Genomic DNA, 21,256 nt, shown 5'->3' with positions numbered 1-21,256 from the left:
AGAAAAATAAAAAGACACAGGAGTCACAAGGTTAGAGAATTTGCTTAGGAAAATAGAGTTCTCGCTTCTTTGGCTTTTCTAGCTTTGTAGTAAGTACTGTTCAGTGTGAGAAACAGGGCTCCCTGCACTTAGAGGGATGCCCTCAGATGAAAAAAAAACAGGCAGCCTTTTTTGTCTTCTTTCATGCCAGTTTTATTAGCTGTTGTGTCTGATCACTTTCTGATCAGTTTTATTAACTGATATGAGTAGGACTTGTCTTACAGAGCTCTTTTATTCTACATTTCCTCCTTGGAACAGATTTATAAGCAATCAAATGTCTCCTATCTGGTACAAATAAAATGCTTTTCACTTTAAGTGAAAGTTGCAGACATTCATGAACAGCTCACAGTTCCCAAATCAATTCATTTCAGTACTGGAACAGCCTCTGAGAAACCTCTGTCTCCTGCAGACAGAACTGTAACTTCATAGTGGTAACTCCACTGTGAAAATAGAGTTTGCCAGGGTGAAATTATTGAATTCAGTCTTTGTTTCATACCACAAGGGTACTATTTCATGTACTAGATGCCAAGGAGCTCAATTATTTATTACTTTATAGTTTAAACTGGAAAATTACCCAGATCACTTATCTATTCTCAAGTACTTGAACAAATGAGGAAAGCAGGGGAAATTTATTAGAATAAGTAAATAACCAGTGAATGGAGAGTTCTTTCTCAAAAAATTGTGGTCAATATCCTAGATAACTTTGATTCCTTGGCTGGTTCATATAGTATCTAATACCCTCATGTCAACTAGAAATATGCCAAGGATACTTCTCTGTGTGTTATTGTATACCGCACTGTTGTACGCTTTTAGAGCAAGGAAGTGAAAGAGAACAGAAAACCAGAGAGGCTTGGGAAAAAGAAGTTTTCAGCTAGTAATGTTAGTTTGAACATGTGTTAACTTTAGGTGGGTGAATAAAACTTCAGTCTGTATTATGTCTTAATCTAGTCAATCCTTGGAAAATGGAACAGTTTTTCAGTCATTATCTATTTTTGCATCAAGAAAATTGTGCATGCTTTTTTCTTTGCCAAGAGTGACTGTTGACCAAAAAAAAAAAAAAAAAAAGCTTCTCTGCAGAAACAGTAGCCATAACTTGCATTAAGGAAATGATCTTTAAAAACACTTTTCTCTCGTTCAAATTACAGAAAGGAAGAGGTAGCTTAGCTAACACAAAAAGATGTAAAACATAGTTCCTGCAGTGGGAATGTCAGCTTATTTTGATATGTTCAGCATTCAAAAGAACCTATTTTAATTCATAGTGTGTATCTACGAAAAAACCTGGCTGTGAGAGCAGTGCTGACTCATTGTGCAGTGCTTATGGCCAATCTGGGCAGACACATCGGCTTTCTGAGGGGCAGAAATGTCAAGTTTAACAGAGTCTGGGGTTGTTTCCAACCACTACCAATTCTTATTATCAGCAGGCTTTTTCTTTGCCTTTCATCCACGAGGATTTTAATGTCTGGAAAGCTACAACTGCTTGTCTCAAGGCTTTCTGCATCTAGCTGCTGCTCTATTCTAACTGATTGTAAAGTAATGAAGTTTCTGACTTTATCCAGAGACCCAAATGGAAGATCCTATTGAGCCTAAGTTTGCAAAATCCTTACAGATCAAAGAACGTCCTTCTTTTATAGACAGATACTGCATATTAGGATATGTAAATAGATAAATCTCTTCAGCCTCTCTTCCACAATGCTTTCAGCTGTTACAAAATTTTGCTTCAATGCGAAATACCTATAGATAGCATTTTGATGATACTTTTTATATCAAAGCACAAGAAATGAAAGCTCATGATTCAGAAAATGACCATCATGGTTTTAGGAATTATAATAATAGATAGTGAAGTTTGACTGAATAGATTAGCCTCTTTTGGTGACCATTCATGGCAGAATTACCAATGGTTTTCTACCTAGCAGAATAAGATTAGACAAAAAGTTACTGCCTTAGAGAATTTTAAAGAAATCCTTTATCCTCTGTTCACTGAGAATGATACTACGGTCATGCCGAGTACAAATAGTTTGTTCACCTGCCTTTGAAGAATCAAGTCCCTGGAGGATCTGATTCTCAAAAAAGTGTGAGGACATTTGTGCCTGATCGAATGAAGGCAGTGTTGCCTATTATTCAAAGATTATTTCCCTTTCCTATAGAAGGCACATATAGCTAGACAGCTGACAAGGATTTGTGAAGTTATTAGCAATAGCACAAAGTCTCCCTGACTTACAGATGGGCATCTAATTCCATTTTCACTCACATACTGACAGTATAAAGTATTATCAATACCTACAAAGCTGGCCCAGCCTGTACATATTCCCCTTTCTGGTATTTCTCTGAACTCCTTCTCACCCTAGTATTTCATTTCCTTACCAGCTTCCCTGTCAAACCCAAGATTTCTTGATTTTAATAAGTTTACCATCTTTCTAAATTTTGTCATAATGTTTAGGTCATGGGTTAATCCAAACTGTCTTTCCCTCCTGACTCCAGAAAAACAAAAACTCCTTTACATCAGGTTTTGTTGTCTTGTTATGTGACATAGCCCTTTATTGAGAGCAGAACCTCAGGATTCCAAGGACACTTGGTAAAGATAAAATGGAGCTCATTTGAGAGCTGCTGTTATGTGTGCAGACAGGTCTGCCTGTCCTAATCCTTGGCGTTTAGCTCCCACCCAGAAACTGATGGTTTTGTGACTCCACCATCAGCTGGTTCACCAACAAACTGGAAAGTAACCTAACAAAGACACTGAATATTTTTCTGAGGTTTAACGCTGTTTGATCATTTTAGGTTGGCTCTTTATGAGGTTGCACAAGAGCCAAGGAAAGGGAGATGGTGGGAGTCTGTTGCCAGGGACAGGTGAGGGATGGAATCACTTCACCATCAGGCAGACTCAGCCAACTTTGCACTTGGAACATGATACCAAATCCCTTCATATTTAGAATAACAAGACCTCAGGGATTAGTAAAGAATGTATAAACAGGTATTTTACAACAGATCTGATATTTGATTAAACTGTTTCATTGGACTATTGCATTAAGCTGTTTCACAATGCTCCGGTTTTATTTGAAACCATGGCATCTATTTATGTCTTATATATGATGTCTGTAAGATAAATTTGAAATTTTTATATAAGTTGCTAGACTTTATCAGAAAAATCAATGCCTCTCAGAGATACTCAGGAGTTTTCTTGATGAGCTTTAGAATGCTGATTTATTAGCCAAGAGCATGAAAAATACCATCCACTTTCAAATACACATTATGTCTTCTCACTGCAAAAAAATCAAATTCTCAAGATGGAATAAGCATGTCAGTCACAAAATTAAGTTTTGATTTACGCAGTTTCCAGGGAACATCAGTCTTCATTAATGAAAAACAGAATGGCTAAATCTTCCTTACTTTTCTTATATAATTAATCTTATTATGGACTTGTTCTGACAGTCCTGGAAAGATTTAACATGATTTCAAAAGCCCCTGAATCAGTCTCAAAATTATTTTTTTTCTTTTTCTTCAGAGAGAATGTGATGCAAGATCTTTTCAATCAAGCAAGTAACTAGAGCTTTCAGTCATAAAGATTAATGGACATATTTTTAATACCTTCATCATGTGATATTTGCCCCTAAACTAAAGCAACCCCTAGCCCAACCCTAAGGAACAGACTAGAGAACACTACAGAGTATTTGGCAATCTATAACATTTGACTGTTGCTTTCCAAGTTGCTTTATTATGGAAAATGCAGTGTGTGAGAGAGCAACGTTTCCTGTGAAATTTCTGTTGTTTCTGCTGGTCAGGAACTGAAAGAGAAATCTTTACATTCACAAGCTTTTTAAACAGCAACTTGAGACTTTAGGTTTATTCTCACTAAGTTACCAAGAAAAAAATCACTCTTCATTTCCACATGTTCCAAAGCCAAGTTTACATTACTGATTTCAGAAAATTTGTTTCTGGTTTCTGTTTTTGTGAATTAAGAGGCAAACAAATGCAATCAATTTCATTTACTTTTCCTGCTTCATACAGTCTATATTTTTTCTTTCTTCTTGTCTACAGAAGTATAGAAACCTGTTTGGAGACAGCAAATGCTTCCAGACAAGTCTGTGGCAGAGAAGGAAACAATAAACATCAAAAACTATACAATGTCAGTATGATCATTTCATGCTGTCACTCCAGACTTTACTGCACTTCCAGACACTTTTACAACTGTGCTGACTGACGGTATTTCAACACAGATACAAATTGTTTATTAGACTTCCAGCTGTTCTGTACAGGGTAAGTGGGAAGATGATAAATTTGTATCAAAGTTGTTACATATTAAAATTTAATTTTTTTTTTTTAGCTACTATTCTTTTGAGGGCTAATCTTACCAAAGGAGAATTATGCTATTCCCAAGGGAGTTAATGTGTGCAGAATGAAACTATTGAAACACTTTTGTCTCTTAGGTCCTACAATGGATGTGCTTTTGCATTTTGCTGCATACAAGCAATGCTGAATACAAGATTTGGTGGTAATTTGTCCTAAAACACCAGTCATACACTTCTACATTTTGCTTAAGTGTTATGCCCTGAACAAGTTACTGTCAGCTATACATGTTGTAGGTCTGGATCTGAAGGTCACAGCTGACAGCTGGATACTTACTACTTTCATCCTCAGTTGCAAGTCATTGCTTAACTGCCACTTGTGCCTTTGAAAATATGCCTCTGAGGTGTTTTGCTGAATCAGAGCCTACACGTGGTCTAGCTCCCTCCATACAGTAGAGGGTGAAATGTGTAGCTAAAGGCTTCACAGGATCGAGATAAAAACTATTTCCTGGCACATAACTCTCTTTCTTTGCTGTATGTAACTTCAGTAAAGATAAAGTTACTCAGCTCCAAGAGATAACAGAGAATAAAAATGGTATAAAAAATTCTTTGCAGGACAGTGCAGGAGTACATGTGATCCCACTGCTGCAAGATATCTCAGGGAACAGCAATAGTTCACTGAAATCAAAGGAGTCTTAATGTGTTGCTAGTCTTGCTGGGGAAAAAAAACAGAAGTCATATTATTCAGCTGTTTCAGTGACTGATCATTGTCAATTACACAAATGATGAGAGGTAGACCTTCACTGCAGGGAGAACAGCTGAGGTTGTGATGTTCCTACAGCCTATTACTTCTACCTGTCTTAGCAGGTCCTGCAAGCTGCTGGGTCAAGAAGCCCTGGGGACTCCTGACCACTTTCAAAGTTCAGATATTAGATATTTGAAAAATTTATTCACAGAAAAAGGCCTGGTAACAATATTTGTATTAGGGAAATACATTTGGTGAAGAAAGGACAAGACTGTAACAATAAACAAAAACATTCCTGAAGTTTGAAGAAAGTAATTTAGATATACTTTCTCCAGTGCTGAATTCCTCCTCACTAATGTCTATTAGCACTTTCTTATTCATTGTCGCTATTGTTCTTTTCCTGATCATATGCAAAAATCTCCTTCTCTTTCACCACATTCTACTTTGAGAATTTGGAATTTTAGACCCCTTATGGATGTCCAGCTCATCAAATAGTCACAAATGTCTCGTCTCTGTTTCATATTATATATTTATCATGCACAAAAATCATCCCATACTTGAGATTTTCACAACCAAAATATCCATATTCTACTTATTTTTTATTTAATCTGTAGAGTATGTTCAAATAAGCAGGACAAACTGCATTTTTGTGTTCTGAATTGCAGATTGAGACCTGAATGTGAGGGAGTTTTTTCCTTTCTTCCCCAGACAAAAAAATGCTCATATTCATTGGGTTTTCTCATAGGCTTTGTCATATCTTGACAAATATGAGCTCCAATTTATGAGCTCCAACTTTGATTACTCAGCTTCAGTTGGGAGTATTTCTGTATTTTGGGTTTACCAGATGATTTATTTCTTGTAGCTGGTACAAATATCAATCTTACATCATTCATTCAAGTTTACCTGGTCTTAGTAAGACACTTTCACGGTTTCAGTTGGGATACAATTAATTTCTTCTCAGCAGCTGCTACAGTGCAGTGGTTTGGATTCCAAATGAGAATGGTGTTGATAACACACTGATGTTTTGTTTCTCTTTAAGTCATGTTTACTCTAAGTCAAGGATTTTTACTTTTTTTTCTATCTCATGCTCTTCCAGTGAGTAGGTATACAAAGGAAACTGGGAAGAGAGCACAGCCAGGACAGTTGACCCAAACTGGCCAAAGGGATATTCCACACCACAGAACCTCATGCCCACTACATAAACTGGGGGTAGTTACCCCGAAGGGAGGCCGATCTGGATTAGGGAAGGAGGTGTCTGGCATAAGTCAGTGGGTGGTAAGGAATTACACTGAGTATCACTTGTTCATTTATTGTTCTCTTTTCCTTTTTATTATCATTATTATTATTTTATCATTAATATTATTTTCATTTACCATTATTACTGGTTTTTACTTTGTTTTCATTTATTAAACTGTTCTTTTCTCAACCTATAAGTTTTACTTTGATTCTTCTCCCCATTCTAACAGGGTGGGGGGAAGAGAGGAGGGTTGAGCAAGTGGTTGCATGGTTCTTAATTTCCAGCTGGGCTTAAATCATGACAGATGCCAAAAAAGTTTCTGAGTAAGACTACATAACAAATGTTCAAAGCAGTAAAATATCAAGAGTGACTTCTCCTCTTGTTACGTTATTGGCAACCATAACAATGCAAAATATTATTCCATCAGTGATCAGCTTTGTGAACATTCACAGTAGAAACATTAAACATTATCTACTATAATTTTTATTTTTATTATATAGACACAAAGTGGTATTTAGTATAAATACATTCATGAAATAAATGGGGGGGGTTGAAAATAATTATTATTATGCTGAGTGGGACATAGATCAAATGGTAAAAGAGATGGAACCATCCTGTTTTCATTAAAGAAGTTGTTTCAAGGTGGTAAGTTCAAGGTTAGATTTTTCTAATATTGTTTTCCCGAGCATTATATGGCTATATTTGCACACTGCTTGGAATCAGTGTGTTGAGGCAAGAACTCTAAGCCTTATTCTCCTCTGGCTTGTGCCAGGACAAGTACTGCTCAGAGCAGTGAATAACGAAAGGGCACAAAATGCAACTAGATCATCATGACAACATTATGGACCTGTTTTGCAGAAGAAGGAGTAGTTTGCAAGTCAAAGGATCGTAGAAAGTCATTCTTCTTTGTGTATACTTCAAAAGCCTAAGGACAGTGTTGGTAACTAAAATTACTGACAATAACAAATGTCTTCTGAAAGTAACATATTCTTTTTCTTCACTTCAGTCAGTGTTACTAGAATACCTAACAGTGAGGCTTTTTGGTATCTAAATATTGTTGGTGCTGTCCAGACCATGCATCATCAGAGTGCTCAAAAACATTGCAAGATTTGAAGAAAGGGAGCATAGCTCAGTCTACCATACATTTAAAATTTGAAAACTTGCTAAAATGCAAAGTGCAAGATTTATCATAGTGGTACTACAGGTTTAATCGCCTGGTGGAGGGGGTGGCATCTCTCCTACAGTACTTCTAATTTTCCACTGACCTCATCCTAGAGAGTGTGAGTCAGTAAATGTGTTTCTCCAACAGAAGACTCAGTCTTCCTGCAGAGTCTGCTAAGCCAGTGCCACTTGTGATGCACTACTACAATGGGTGGAATTACCAAATCCTATGTAAACCCTCAAATAAAACCCTCAAATAAAAGCCAAACACATAGAAACATGCTTATTCATATGTTGCCTTTCCTTGAATGTGTCTATATCCTTTATCTTGCCTGGCTTTTTCACTTTTATGTGTCCCAAGCATCACTGGATATGACTTTGCACAGATTTACTCCACCTCAGTTTGAACGACTCAGCCATTGTCATAGACCAAACCAGAGCAGAACTGGCAAGCTTTGTGGTTTTGTCCTCATATGCATTCTTTTGGAATTACCTTGAACCCCTCAAGAAAGATAGCAGTCACAAGGTAAATGTTAAACTTTCTGGGATCTCAAATTGCCTGGCAAAATGTCTGCATCTTATGGTTTCACAATGCAGAACTACATTTTATCTCTGTCAGATACACTTGTTAAACAAGAGAGGTAATGGAGTTTTTCACTGTGTTTCTGCTGCCCAGCATATTCTCATGCAATTTTCCAGGCAAAGACCTATGGCAACACCTACTCACACATCATACTCATGCCAGACCTGCCTTTTACATATATGTCCATACTCACAGAGTAGATTCAACTACTACCAGAGCCCAGGCACACCAACTGCTCATCCCAGTGAGTGAGCATGAAGGCAAACATGCCTGTTTTGTAAATCTTGCTGTGACTTACACAAAGGGATAGCACCAGTATCAAGTTCTTCTGCACTGTTAATATTGGGCATGCCTAAAGAAACACCAAAAAAAGCTGAATTGCAAATAAACAGGAAATGTCTAGGTAAAAAATTAAACATCTTCTGGATAATGCATTGTTGTATTCAGGTGTAAATTTCCTCTATTTTGCATTTAGGCATATAATCCCTGCCTTGTTTTTGTGTAGCAAACTCTGTTGTAGAGCTACTTCTTTTCCCCCTTTGAAGCCTGAATATAGAAAATACTTTCTACAATGAAGCCAGTACCCAGAGAAGCAAAACTGCCGTCTCTATATAACGTTAAATCTGATGGTAGAAACTCAACATCTCACATTCCATTTTCTTTGCAGTTTGGGCCAATAGCCTTGTGGTATGAACATCCTGTGTGGAGTAAAATCTATGCTTTTATCTGAATCTCAGATATCTTCCTTCTAGGACAAGGTGATAACCTCCTATTAAGAATTCAGGCAGAGTCTTTGCTATAATTTCCTATTGTTTATCACTAATGTTGTTGAACTAAATGCTTCAAAATTTATAATCTTGTCAGTATTACACAGTATCCTTGCCTGGTCTGCAGAGACATTAACTCTTTCAGGAAAACACCTGCACAATTTAGTCTTGATTTTGTACAAACCAAAGTATATAAATTGTAAAGAATGAATAGCCAACAGCTGAACCTCATTTTGTATGTTTGTGTCCATTCTTTCACTTTAAAGCGTTTGTAAATATGTCTTTTCAAATTCGAGAAAGATGTGGAGAAAGTAATAGCGAATTCTCACTGTAGTTCCTCGTTGTATAAGAATCAAGGACATAAAAAGAAATATCAGGCAATTACCCCAAAATGATTGTCTCATCAATGCCTCAAATATGAAAACTTACAGTTAAAGTGATGAAAATAGCACAAAATTACACACATAAGAAGGTAATTGCATGTAACAGGGAAAAATACTCTTTCACAACCATAACTATAACAGCACCTTGCAGCAAAATATCTATTCTATAGGTATGGTATTATTCAATAACAACAACAACAAAAAAATCACCTAAATGTCTATCAGCATATAACAGTACTGAAAACCACAGTATAAAAAGAATGTATTTCTCTTTCTCACTGACTTGAACCTGAGTGCCAGGAGGGGATTCAGCTTCAGATACCGACACTGTCATCAAGGTATCTTTGTGTCGGTATCTGCATATAAGGCACATATTTCAACCCCCCTCCTATCAGAGGTCTAGTCAAAGGAATCAGAGTGATTCAGCTAATGCTTCAATAGACAGTAGCATTTGATCAGCTGAATTGTTGCCTCAGTTGTATCTTGACAAAGAATTAAATCTTTGCCTAAACTTAACCATCTCATACTGTTTTGGATGCATTACAAAATTACCCTGGTTTCTGCTTAGCCCACCAAAGAACACAGGTCTTTGTTCATCCCATGACGAAGGCTCAGGTACTATAGGGTGCTTGAAAAGGCATGAAGTGTCCATATTTAGAGAACAGCATTTGTTTAGTCTATCTTTATGAATTGAAATAGTAATCATGTTTTATTCAGTTTAATGTTTGTACTTCAGTTTACTCAGATAGATCTTTCTCCTCTAATCATATGAGGGACCTGGATAGTTAGTTAGGTTTTCCCTTAGTCCCCAAACACTTAGGCCTAAGCATCTCCATTGTGAATAAAAGAACAAATCATGAAGTCATAGAAATATATCCACCAGATTTTATATTTATAAGGTTTTATTTTAATGCAATGAGAATAAAGAGTAGTTTGTTTTATACTACTACTTGTTAAAGCCAGTTCATTAATATGTAATAGATATAAGACCAGTGGAGACATTCCTTTAAGGAAACACAATATGAAATTCGTATTTCATATTGGAAGAACCAAAAATAATGAATTTTCCAGCAGAACTGCATTATGACCCCTCTAAGAGGCGTGAGCATTACATTCATTGTACACATTCACTTTCTTTACTTTGTTTTATTCATCACACCTTTTAGTCAGAGAAAAATTATAATTTGTATTGAATCAGTGCTGACATGTGGCCATTAAGGGTCTGCATCAATAATAAATGACAAATTCTTACCAGGGATAATTCACTGAATGTTTAGCAGAAATTATGTATTGAGTTTGATCTTAGATTGCAATAGGACTCTGGCTCACTTTAATAGTACAGGTTCCATGAGCTGGACAAATTCAGAAACCAGATGGAGGAACAGTGGCATGGTAACTTATTTATCTTGAGGTAGCTCTGATTCCATGAACTGATCACACTGATAATTAGGATACTTCTTGATTTGCCTTGAACTACCCATGCAGACTGCCCTTCTCTGCTGTGTCATACCCTGAGATTTGCAGTGGCAAGCTACCTTATGTGTCTTGGTTTTTAAGCAGGAACTTTTTAGGAGTCAGTCTGTTGGTCTTCATCCTTTCTGAGCTGTTGTTAGGGGACAACTCAGAAAGGACATGTTTTGGAGAAGGACTAAAAGTCAGGGAAAAAAAATATGAGATATCTGTTAGCTAGTAGTTGCACAATTAGTATATTATGAGCATATTAAATGTACCTGAAAGGTAAATAGAAACACAATAATTCCTAATGCTTTGTCAGTTAAAGTTTGAATAATTATCTATAATAGTATTTTTACTGTTGAGCTGCTATATTTAATTAGACATCTATTAAATTTCTTTAGATAGTCAGACATCAATGTGGCTTTAAAAATCTTAAGCGTTTTTTTCAGATTCTCTGTGCTTCCTAGTGAAGAAGTATATTCAGTTTCCTAATGCATATTCAATTTCATATTTCCTAATGAAGAAGTACTATACTGCAATATAATTACGTCTCTTTTAGCAATTACAATATTAACCTTGACCAAGGAAACGCCTTTAAAAAACATTTTTCATGTGTCTGATATAATGGTGCCACATTCTAATTAGGTAAACAAATGAAATTTCAATTATGATGTCTCTGACAAACTATAACAAACATGACATATTATGGAAATTACTCTTATCCTCTGAAAATATCCAGAAAAAACTCCCTCCCTTTTTCAAGAGCCTGTCAGATTGTCTCATAAGAAATGTTCATACAATGATTCTCTTCTTTATTACATTTCCATATCACTGAATAGTCTGTCTTCCCCCCTTTTATAATTTCTTAACATTGTTACAACAGATGTGATTGAATGTATGGCAAAGTGACATTAAGAAAGTGATTTGTTTGTTTCTAGAATGTTTTAAGGAAATTAAAGTGTTGAAAAAAGAACAATGAGCTAAAAGAAGAAAAAAGCTGATATCAGGGCTCCAAGAGCACTGGTAGGAATTAATTGCTCTGACCAATTGTGTACTCAGTAAACAATGTTAAGTCGTGTTTTTCCAATTTGATACTTAGGCATTTCTGAATCACAATGGTTAGTAACATATACGCATCTACTTTCTTTTTTTTTTTTTTTTAGCTAAATGGTAGTCTTCTTTGAAATGTTTTCTGCTACTCTGCCACCACAGTGATTTCCTCTGGATGCCCTCTCCAATACTGATTTTTTTAATTCATTTTAATTAGGAAAATTATTTTGCCTTATTTCAAATTGTCTGTCATTTTTCCATTACATAGTGCCAGTTACACAATAGCCTTTTTCTGTGCCAATATATTTTTCAGATGCAAATAGGCAGATTACAGATGAGAGGCAAAATGGATGCCTTTTGTGAAATCCACAAACTTCTCACTGCCTTTTCTTTTCATCAAAGCTATTAGTCTTCCAATTAGCCCAAAAGTGACAGTTTCTGTGCATCATACTAATTTTTATTCTTTTGTATTTCTACTTTTCATTTTTATTTCACTTCACTTGACTTTTGAACAGGTTTTTCTTTGTAAATTCAGTGCATGTGCTATACTTCTTGGTTTTTTATTTGAAGTTTTCTCAATCTATGGTAACTCTTTTGCAAGAAAAAGACTCAAAGATGTTGATGTTACGTTAGCTTTCGATGCCTATGTATTTGCCAGAAATTCCACACCAGAGTTTATCAGATTCCTCTCTGTATGAAAATTTTGAAAAGCACATGCAGCATTTTTTTTCTCATTTAAAAATATATAACATCTCTGGGGAAATTCTACCAAACTGTAGAGATAGAAAATAGAATAAAGATAGTATACCTTGTGTTCAGGGCTTTTTTACTTCAGTGTAACAGATAAAAATAAGGAGGAGCCAATGATTTATGGCTTCTTCATTGAGCACTGCTTCCCTATGCTGCATATTGATGGTTGGTAGTTGGTGGTAGGAATGGAAAGCATCTGTTTGAAAAGTGACTATGTTATTCACTCATATCCATTCGTCTTGCTTTATTACAAGTGTTTTGCTTTATTTTCATTTGTTTTGCTTTTTTTTTCCAAGTGTTCTTGTCCTGTATTCATCACCATATTATTCTGGTATATGTTAAGCCTGAAGACTATATGTGTACCACTTGTTCTTTAGTAGGAAGTCTGGAGCAGAATTAATTGCTCTGCCTGACCATCTTTTCTCCAAAAAAAATGTTACAATATGCATGTTGGCATTTTAGAAAGGGGGAAAGTCCAAAAAGTACTGTGTGCACTAAAGTATGATCATGTTTTAAATCCTGCTAGTTCTCAGGTGAGGTTGTTAGTTTGTGAATAGGTTGTGTGATCATCTGTGGACAGGAACATTACATTCTATAGGATTTTTATTGTGTCTTTTGCTACATACAAGCAACTATGGAATTGGGGAATATCCCCCCTCCCCCACCTTATTTTGTCATATTCGTTTCATCTTAGGAGACAGCAAGTAGTGCTTTCACCTCCGTGAATAACATCACAAATCTTGCTGACGTGCATTAAAAAATTTTCATGGTCTCCTGTGGCACTATTCTGAAGTCTTCCAAAGACTTGCCATTTCCCTTAAATTTAGTGGGTGCAGCATAATTGACTAAAATAGTGTATTCTTTTGTGTCTATTGGTACCCAAGAGAATGAGAACCAATAGATAAGGTAAGTTAAATAGTACTGATATAAATAAAAACAGTATGTCACAATAAGAATGAGAACTATACTTCAGGGTAAGAAAAGAAGAGAGAGGAAGAGGAAAATGTGAGGTAGTATAGGCAATACAAAAGAAAAGCTCAAAGGATACAAGGAGAATTTAAGACAGAAGATAGTGCAGGGAAGGTCTGGAAAGACAGAGAAGTTTTAGGACAAATCTCCAGTCAGTGGAGAAGATGTCTGAGTTGTGGAACGTACAGTCAAAATTGCAGTGAACACTTCATGTCAATACAAGGTAATCAAAAGCAATTTTTCCAAACCAAAGTTAATAGAAATATTCTTGGTGGCTATACTCTGCCAGCTGACATAAACCATGGTTACATAATCAGAGAAACTGGGAGAGGAATAGATAGAATCAAGGCTATATCTGAAAAATATATTTTATAAAAAACAAACAGAAAAAGAGCACCTTATTCCTTTATTATATATCAGAATAATGAAATTTATTCTCTTGCCTACATTAATTTAAATTTATTTATTATGGTAAAACTTTATTCAGCATTTTGGTCAGACAAAATCCCACACTTCCCCCTCTTTTGAACTGAAACCGTAAATGAAAAGAAAATGAGAAGATAAAAAAAATGAAAAATAAGATAGAAAACCACAGAGGAAAGAGAAGGGACCATTAGACATGAACTCATATATTAAGTATACATACTTTTTTACATGAATATGGGATGTTGACTATTCCAGCCAGTCACACAGTTGCAGAGGGCACAGCCTCCCCCTGCACACTCTGGTGACAACTGTAATGCATGCAAGATGACGTGACTGGTGCCAGGACTGCAGCTACTTCTTTTGGTGAGGAACCCTGAAAAACTACTTCCAGAACAGCCTGTCAGGAGCCCACAAAAAATAAGAATTGAATGAGAGCGAAAAGTGCATCACAATACTTTTGGTATTCTGCCTCGCAGAAATTCTATATGGAGAAAAAATCAGAATAGAAAACTGGGCACATCTACCTAGCAAGCTGGTAGATAGAAAGGCTGGAGTGTCTGCACAAGTTCAGGAGCCCTCTATAGTTGATTGATGGGTGTTTTGATAGATTATGGGTAGTAAAAACTGACTATATTGCTGTATCTTCTGTAAACAAAAGAGTCTGATTAACTTTCTTAGAAGCTTCAAATCTCTTAAAAGCTTATGACAGAGTTTCATATTTTAAATCAGAAAATACAGAGTGATGGTCTAGCTTGAACAAAATAATTCACAGTCTTTCTCCATTATCTGTTACACTTCCCATGTAGTCTTTTTTAGGAGGCTGAGTAGAATTTTCATACCAGCTTTCATTGCTGACCCGTGTAATTGCCTTTGGTCTTATGTTAGGTGAAAATCCATCTTTTGAGTTGTCTGATGACAGAAAGGCAGATTTGTTTCCCATTATTGCAAGCAACCTTTACCAGAAAGAAATCACTAAATCACTAGCAGGTATTCTGCTAGTGATTCTGATTTACTCAACCCCCCAAAAAAAAAAAAAAAAAAAGAAGGGAAATACCACATTTAAACTGCTTCTTTTTCCATAAACCAGCTTTTTTATCAGCTCTGAAGTGGATGTGTCTGCACTCATAATAAAGTTTAATAAAATACAGTCTTATTGACCTGAACAAAGCTTTTGCTGTTTTTTCTGTTCATCATTCATAGCAATATCTGTAGAGAGCATTAGGGCTTTTTATATTTTTAAATTAAAGGTCTTTCTACACAAAACCTATCAACACTTCAGCTATCTGCATGACTTGTCCATACAGTCATGTTATTTTAACATATTCAAGCTATTTGCATATTGAGTTATTTGCTATGAAAGGTGGGATCTTTAATCATTTGTTCTTTGCAGGTAGGAAAATATCCACAAAGAGGAGCATTCAACAACAACAACAGCAATTATTTCAGTGCATCAGAGTTCTTGGAACTAGTATCCTGGAATACCCTTGCCTATCAGTTTTTTGAGGATTCACTAGATATCAGGAGAGCTGTTATATTTAGTTGCTTATCTGCTTTTGACTGCAGTGCAGTACTTGCAAAGATGTCTTTCATTTTGAGGCTTAACACGTTAAAGGCTTCACCTGATCTGAAGGTGTTTGAGGTTGTGAAGGTCTTGCATAGAATAAATGTCTTATCTAAAAATAGCATTACATTTCTGCATAGTTGTTCATTCTGTGTTGCTCTACATTGTACATAAATTAAGGCACAAAGAGAAAGTGAAGGTCTATCTTCACGCTGACAGGGGGAAGAAATCTCAAAGCTTAAAAAGAAAATCCTTTGACATTCTTCCTCAAAATCTCCCCAGTATGTCCAAATACTGCATTGAATAGAAGGTGGCAGAAGGTATTCTTCAAAGACTTAGGTGGAAAACAGAGAAAATGAAAACTGTAGTGTTGTGCTGAATAACAGATATAACAGCATAGAATAAACTTCAGTAACTCATTGAATATTCACTTTCATTGTGTGGGTTTTAGACAAGGCCTTTAACCCAAGACTCTTCTGTGATTAAATCTTTAGTGTATATTCACTTAATCTCCTAAATAACTAATTCCTAAAATTTTAGGAAATAATGGATTACTAGAATAAAATTATTAAGCTAGTAGATTAAAGGAGAAGAACTAAGTAACAATTACCACCATGGGCTGTATTGAATACACCTATGGACTAGCAATGACAAACCACTGGACAACAACAGTCTGCTTGCCTATTTTATTTGTATATCCCAACAATAAGGAAGTGTGTCACTTGAATATCTATCCACTGCAGTTCTTTTCAAGTCACAAAAACTTTCTGTTGCACAATCTGAAAATAATCCCGAACATACTTTTTTTAATACCAAAAGTTGGAGCCAGATCTTCACATATAAAAAATACCTAATACTGTGCTATGAAGTTATCATCTGCAAGTTGTACATAGCTAGCATTCCAGTGCTCATAAAGCACACTCTAAGTAAGGAAACTTTTCCTTGCATACCTGCAATTTTCTCTGTTTTCATAGCAATGCTTATCTTTATTTTATTTACAGCTAAATGTATAACTTAAAGTTGTATTCATTTCATACCTGTAGGAATAATACTCTGAAGGTGTAGGGCTTCTGACTGGCTTGCCAAAGTTGACTGGGAAAAATTCTGGACCATCATAGAAAGCAGAAACATAGGGTTAATGTTAAAGCTTGTTTATAATACAGTACTGATATCTTACCATCACTGTTAAAGAAATGAGGACTTACTTCCTTTCCATTCTATTATTTCTTCTTTCTTTTATTAGAACTGGAGGTATTGACAATGCTAATCACAAATTTTTCACTCCACAATGAGGATGGAGAGGATAGCATTAAAAATATTTAGAAGTTTCATTTCTATGATTTCAATGGTTTGCTGTATTGAGAGTAGGCAGACTATGAGAGAGAAGAAGAGAAAGGAATGGGAAAGGTGAATATAGAGAAATTTCTGTACTTTTAAAGAATTGGAAAGAAAATTACTTCCTCCAGATGCTGTTTGTAAAGGTGTTGCTTATAAAATACAAGATAAAATAATATCTTACATATAGAACAATCTTGCAATTCCAGCGTCTGAAGTCTTTCCAATTAAATGCTTTTGTGAATCATAAATTAATTGAAAAGATGAAACTAGCAACACAGTCCTAAAAATTACAGTTATATGGCAGACATCTCCAGCCTGGGTAAAAGAAGGTAATTTAATGACTTGCCATCATCCTGCCCACTTTCTCTCTCAATATTACAATTTGCAGTAGTGGGTAGGATCGAGGGGGAGATTATTTTTCCTAATCACCTTCATTTTACTTTTTTTTCCAAATTTGTGACATCTGTTTCTTGGCTCATTCATAATGAAAATCACGAACATTTCCCTCTCCGGCATACATATTTTTCCTTGATCTGAGAAAACAGAATATACACTCAAGGTATGTTTCTCAAAACAGAATTATTTATATTGTGTTCAAGGAAACAGGCTTTTTAGTTGTTGTTTTTGTTGCCTTTTTTTCCCTGGAAGCCAGCTCTAATTTCTTCCAGATGTTTGTTATACTAATAGAGAAAAGGAAAGGTTCAGTAAAATAAAATAAAACAAAACTAATTTAAATTTTATCTTTCATTGCTTTAAAACAATTCCAACAACTGCTATGTGCTTTATGAACGTTGTAAATTCCATTCTAGCACTTTTATAATCACTAAAGCCACAGGCAAAGCATGTGTAAAGCATAATGAAATTTTGCTGGGAAACAATATGACAGAAATGCAAAGACACCGTGGCCACTCTGCTGCTACTTTTCTGTAATTTCTATCCTCTTTCCCATCCTCCATCCTTTATCTCAACAGGTAACCAGCATAGATAATGTGTAGTAAAGGAGAATGGCACCAATGCTGGCTAAAATTTTCAGGAAGGAGTTACAAACCAAAAGTTTGTTCCCAAGGGAGAATATAAAGGCTACCTTTCATATGCCTAAAATGAATATATATTTCAAATGCTATGCTATGTTCTAATATGATGGAAAATGTGCTTGTTCTACAATGTGTACTGTTCTACAGTAAAACACAGTAGACAAATTTTGTAGGGATAGAATAATATTGCAGCAACCACATAACTGTAATTAATCAATTCTCGACTCTCTAAGATAGTGTCAAAATGTACCATTGATCTGAATGGTGCTACACATAATTGGCAGGGTGGTTGGTTGTAAAGGTAAGAATGACATACCTAATGTCTTCATGTTGCATTGAATTGCATCAGTATCTATGAGCCTTTATAACTCTAAAGACTTATTTTATTGCATTATTTTAAAGTAAAATGCTTGAACAATTCCAGTACAGTGTCCATCTGCAGTGCTTTCACATTTTCTGCAGGTTCCTAAATCTGGCCAAGACTTTACATCCATCGATCTATTTGATTAGGAAGCAAAGAAATCACATCTGTAGCATGCAATGCTAAGTGTTTTCATGGATTAAAAGCTTTTAAGAATTAGAATAAAGATGAAAGGAATGGCCTTACATTAAAGCTTAGGCTACCTCAGGACAGGTGGAATACACAAAGTAGGTACTTATGGCAATTAAGTTTAAAATAAACTTCTGATATGAATCAGCAGTGGTCTATCAGATCAATCTTTGGAAGCACCTTTGTGATACCTCTATGATGTCTCTAAAGTCTATTTCAAGTCTTAATGCCAAGCACTGCAGACCTACAATTAGCCTACAAACAGAATTTTTTATCAGTCAATAATTTAATGATGTAAAGGATATTATTGATATCTGTATTTCCCAGAGCAAGTGTTTATACACTATTTAATATACTTTCTAGTTAGACTTTATTGACTACAAGCACTTTTACTGGACTCTGCAAGAAAAACAATTGATAGAACTGTAAGACATCAACATGAACAGAATTATTAGCTAATGTCTTGCAAAACAAAGGTAAAATATATGTATGTGGTAAACATGAAAAAATGAGTTTATAGTCAGAACCCTAGATATTACAACCTGCAAATTTTTGGAGGGCTTTGGATTTACACTTCAGAGACAGGTGATAATTTGCTTCACTCTGTAATGCAATTTTCCCCATACAGACGACTAAATGCAAAATGGTAAGCAAGGCCTTCCTGGACATGTGTCAAAACCCATTCTCAAAACCACATGTTAGAACTGACTTTCAAAAACTCATTTAAAACAGGAAGCTAAAGGCAGACAGATGAGAACCAGGTATACTTTGCACTTAATGACAGCAGCCTTTCTTGATGGAACAGACAGGATCTGATTACCTTTTTTACCCATTTGTGGATGAAAACTCTTGTGAGATAAAACAATTTTGGTGGAATAACTAATGTTTGACACTAGTCATCCTGGGGAGAAAAGGAGATCAGACAGAATCTATCCCTATCCCAAGACTAGCAAGTTTCCAACTCATGCCCTGAAGTAAGAACCTTGGTTTCATGCTGGGTTGTTAAAAATCATCACTTCTGAGATATCTGAAGCCCAGAAATATATTAATCTAAGAGTCACATTGTTCTGTAGCCCAAGCAATGATATTTGAAACCTGCCTTTCCATACCTCAATTTTCAACTGTGAGTGGAAGTTGACATTTTGTGTAATTCCTGTCATTTTGTAAAGTGCAATATATTTCATCTGCAAAAATGCTAAGAAATGTATCTAAAAATAAACTCAGAGACACTAGTCTCCTGTGTTGGCAGTGGTTTTGAATACCTTATGATGGGGTGTTAATTGTCAGCAAAAAAAAAAAAAAAAAAAGTGCTTAGTTAGTGGATTTCTTTAAAATCAAACCCAATTTTTAGACTGGGACAACAGCAGGAAGCAAATTACCAAACAAAAATTATAGACTCTTTTAATGAACATATTCAGCCTTCTGTATAATTTCAGTCTAATTAAGAAAATATAGGAACCTAAATGCAGAGTTAATTATATGACTTGCTTTTAAAAACTTTTCACTAGCTGTTTTTTTCTCAGAAAAAAAAAAAAAAAGTGCCATGAAAAGGTAGTTCTTAATGTATTTTGGTTTTGCAGAAGAGGCCAAAAGCCAAATTTGAGTGGATCTGCTTTATATGTAAAACTTATCATACATTTCTAATTAAATCTACTGAAGCTTTCAGCTTCATTTAAAAGAGTTAATCTTCTGCATACTTTTCATTCTCTTTTGATGCATTATATCTAAGGAGAAACTATCACACTTTCCTAAGCTAAATAAGATGGACTAATATTTAAAACATCAAAAAATAAACCCAAAATTTTGTTTCTTATGGACACAAATCTATGCATGTCTTACAGGATGTTTAGTCACAGAAGCTCTGTCTTATATATATATATACACACTATATATATACTATATATATACACAATATCAGTGTGTGGAAAAATAAACAAAAAATATTTTTAAAAAGTAATTTTTAAAATATTTATTCTCATTGATAGAATGTGTTTTTACATATCAGTACATCTCACTGGTATGAATACTGAAGGTAACTAATTTGACCACATGTACAAAGTACCTAAGTCTGTTTCTGTGTTTTATTGTATTAATTTAAAATGCTATTGAAGTGTGGGCCACTGATGAAGTGGTTAACTCTGGTAGTTCTTTTAAGAAATACATTGATCTCCTAGTTTTAGTAGGTAAAAAATAACTGGTAAGATAGCAGATATAGAGAGAGTTTTAGACCATTTTTGTTGTTTTCTGTCTATATATCAGATGTAGAACATATACATGTATTATTATATATAATTTATATTAAGGTAATTAATAATAATTATTCAGTAATATATTGTAATGAAGACTAAAATTAATAGTAAAAAGATCATAACAATGAAGATAGATATAGATTGTATAGAGTTATAGAAATACAGATAGTAGGACAGTATTTTTCTTGGTGCTATATGGAATTAGTAAGTGAACTGGTCAGAGAACATAGACTAAACTATCATCATCAGTGCTGATAAAGCCCAGCTCTAGCCATTCTTTGCCTCTGAACCACTGTCTGGTCCATGGTTGACCCACTGACAAATGGCGATCTAGTGCATAGTTTATGTATATTTGAGAATTTAACAGGTAAAAACAATCCCCCAAATTACTTTCTTTCATCTGTACTTGAGCAGGACATCCTGATGCATCCTGACCTCAACTGGTCTGAGTGGTCTGGTGTCACATATTCAAGCTGGAAACTCTCAGGTTATACCAATGCAAACACCTGTGTGCAATGACTGAAGCACTTAGAGACTCTGAAGTATCACTGCATGCTGTAGTATACCTCATCAGTAATAATGTCATCAGGAATAGAAATGACAGGGTACAAAATATTCACTATATTTGATTTCTATGGAATTAGAACAGAAATGTAAGAGTTTACTCTTAATTTTTGAG

This window comes from Myiozetetes cayanensis, unplaced genomic scaffold, assembly GCF_022539395.1.
Source record: "Myiozetetes cayanensis isolate MyiCay16 unplaced genomic scaffold, myiCay2020 scf2-11, whole genome shotgun sequence".
NCBI classification, from domain to species: Eukaryota; Metazoa; Chordata; class Aves; order Passeriformes; family Tyrannidae; genus Myiozetetes; species Myiozetetes cayanensis.
The sequence above is the reverse complement of the archived record's forward strand: the minus strand, read 5'-3'. Positions refer to the sequence as shown.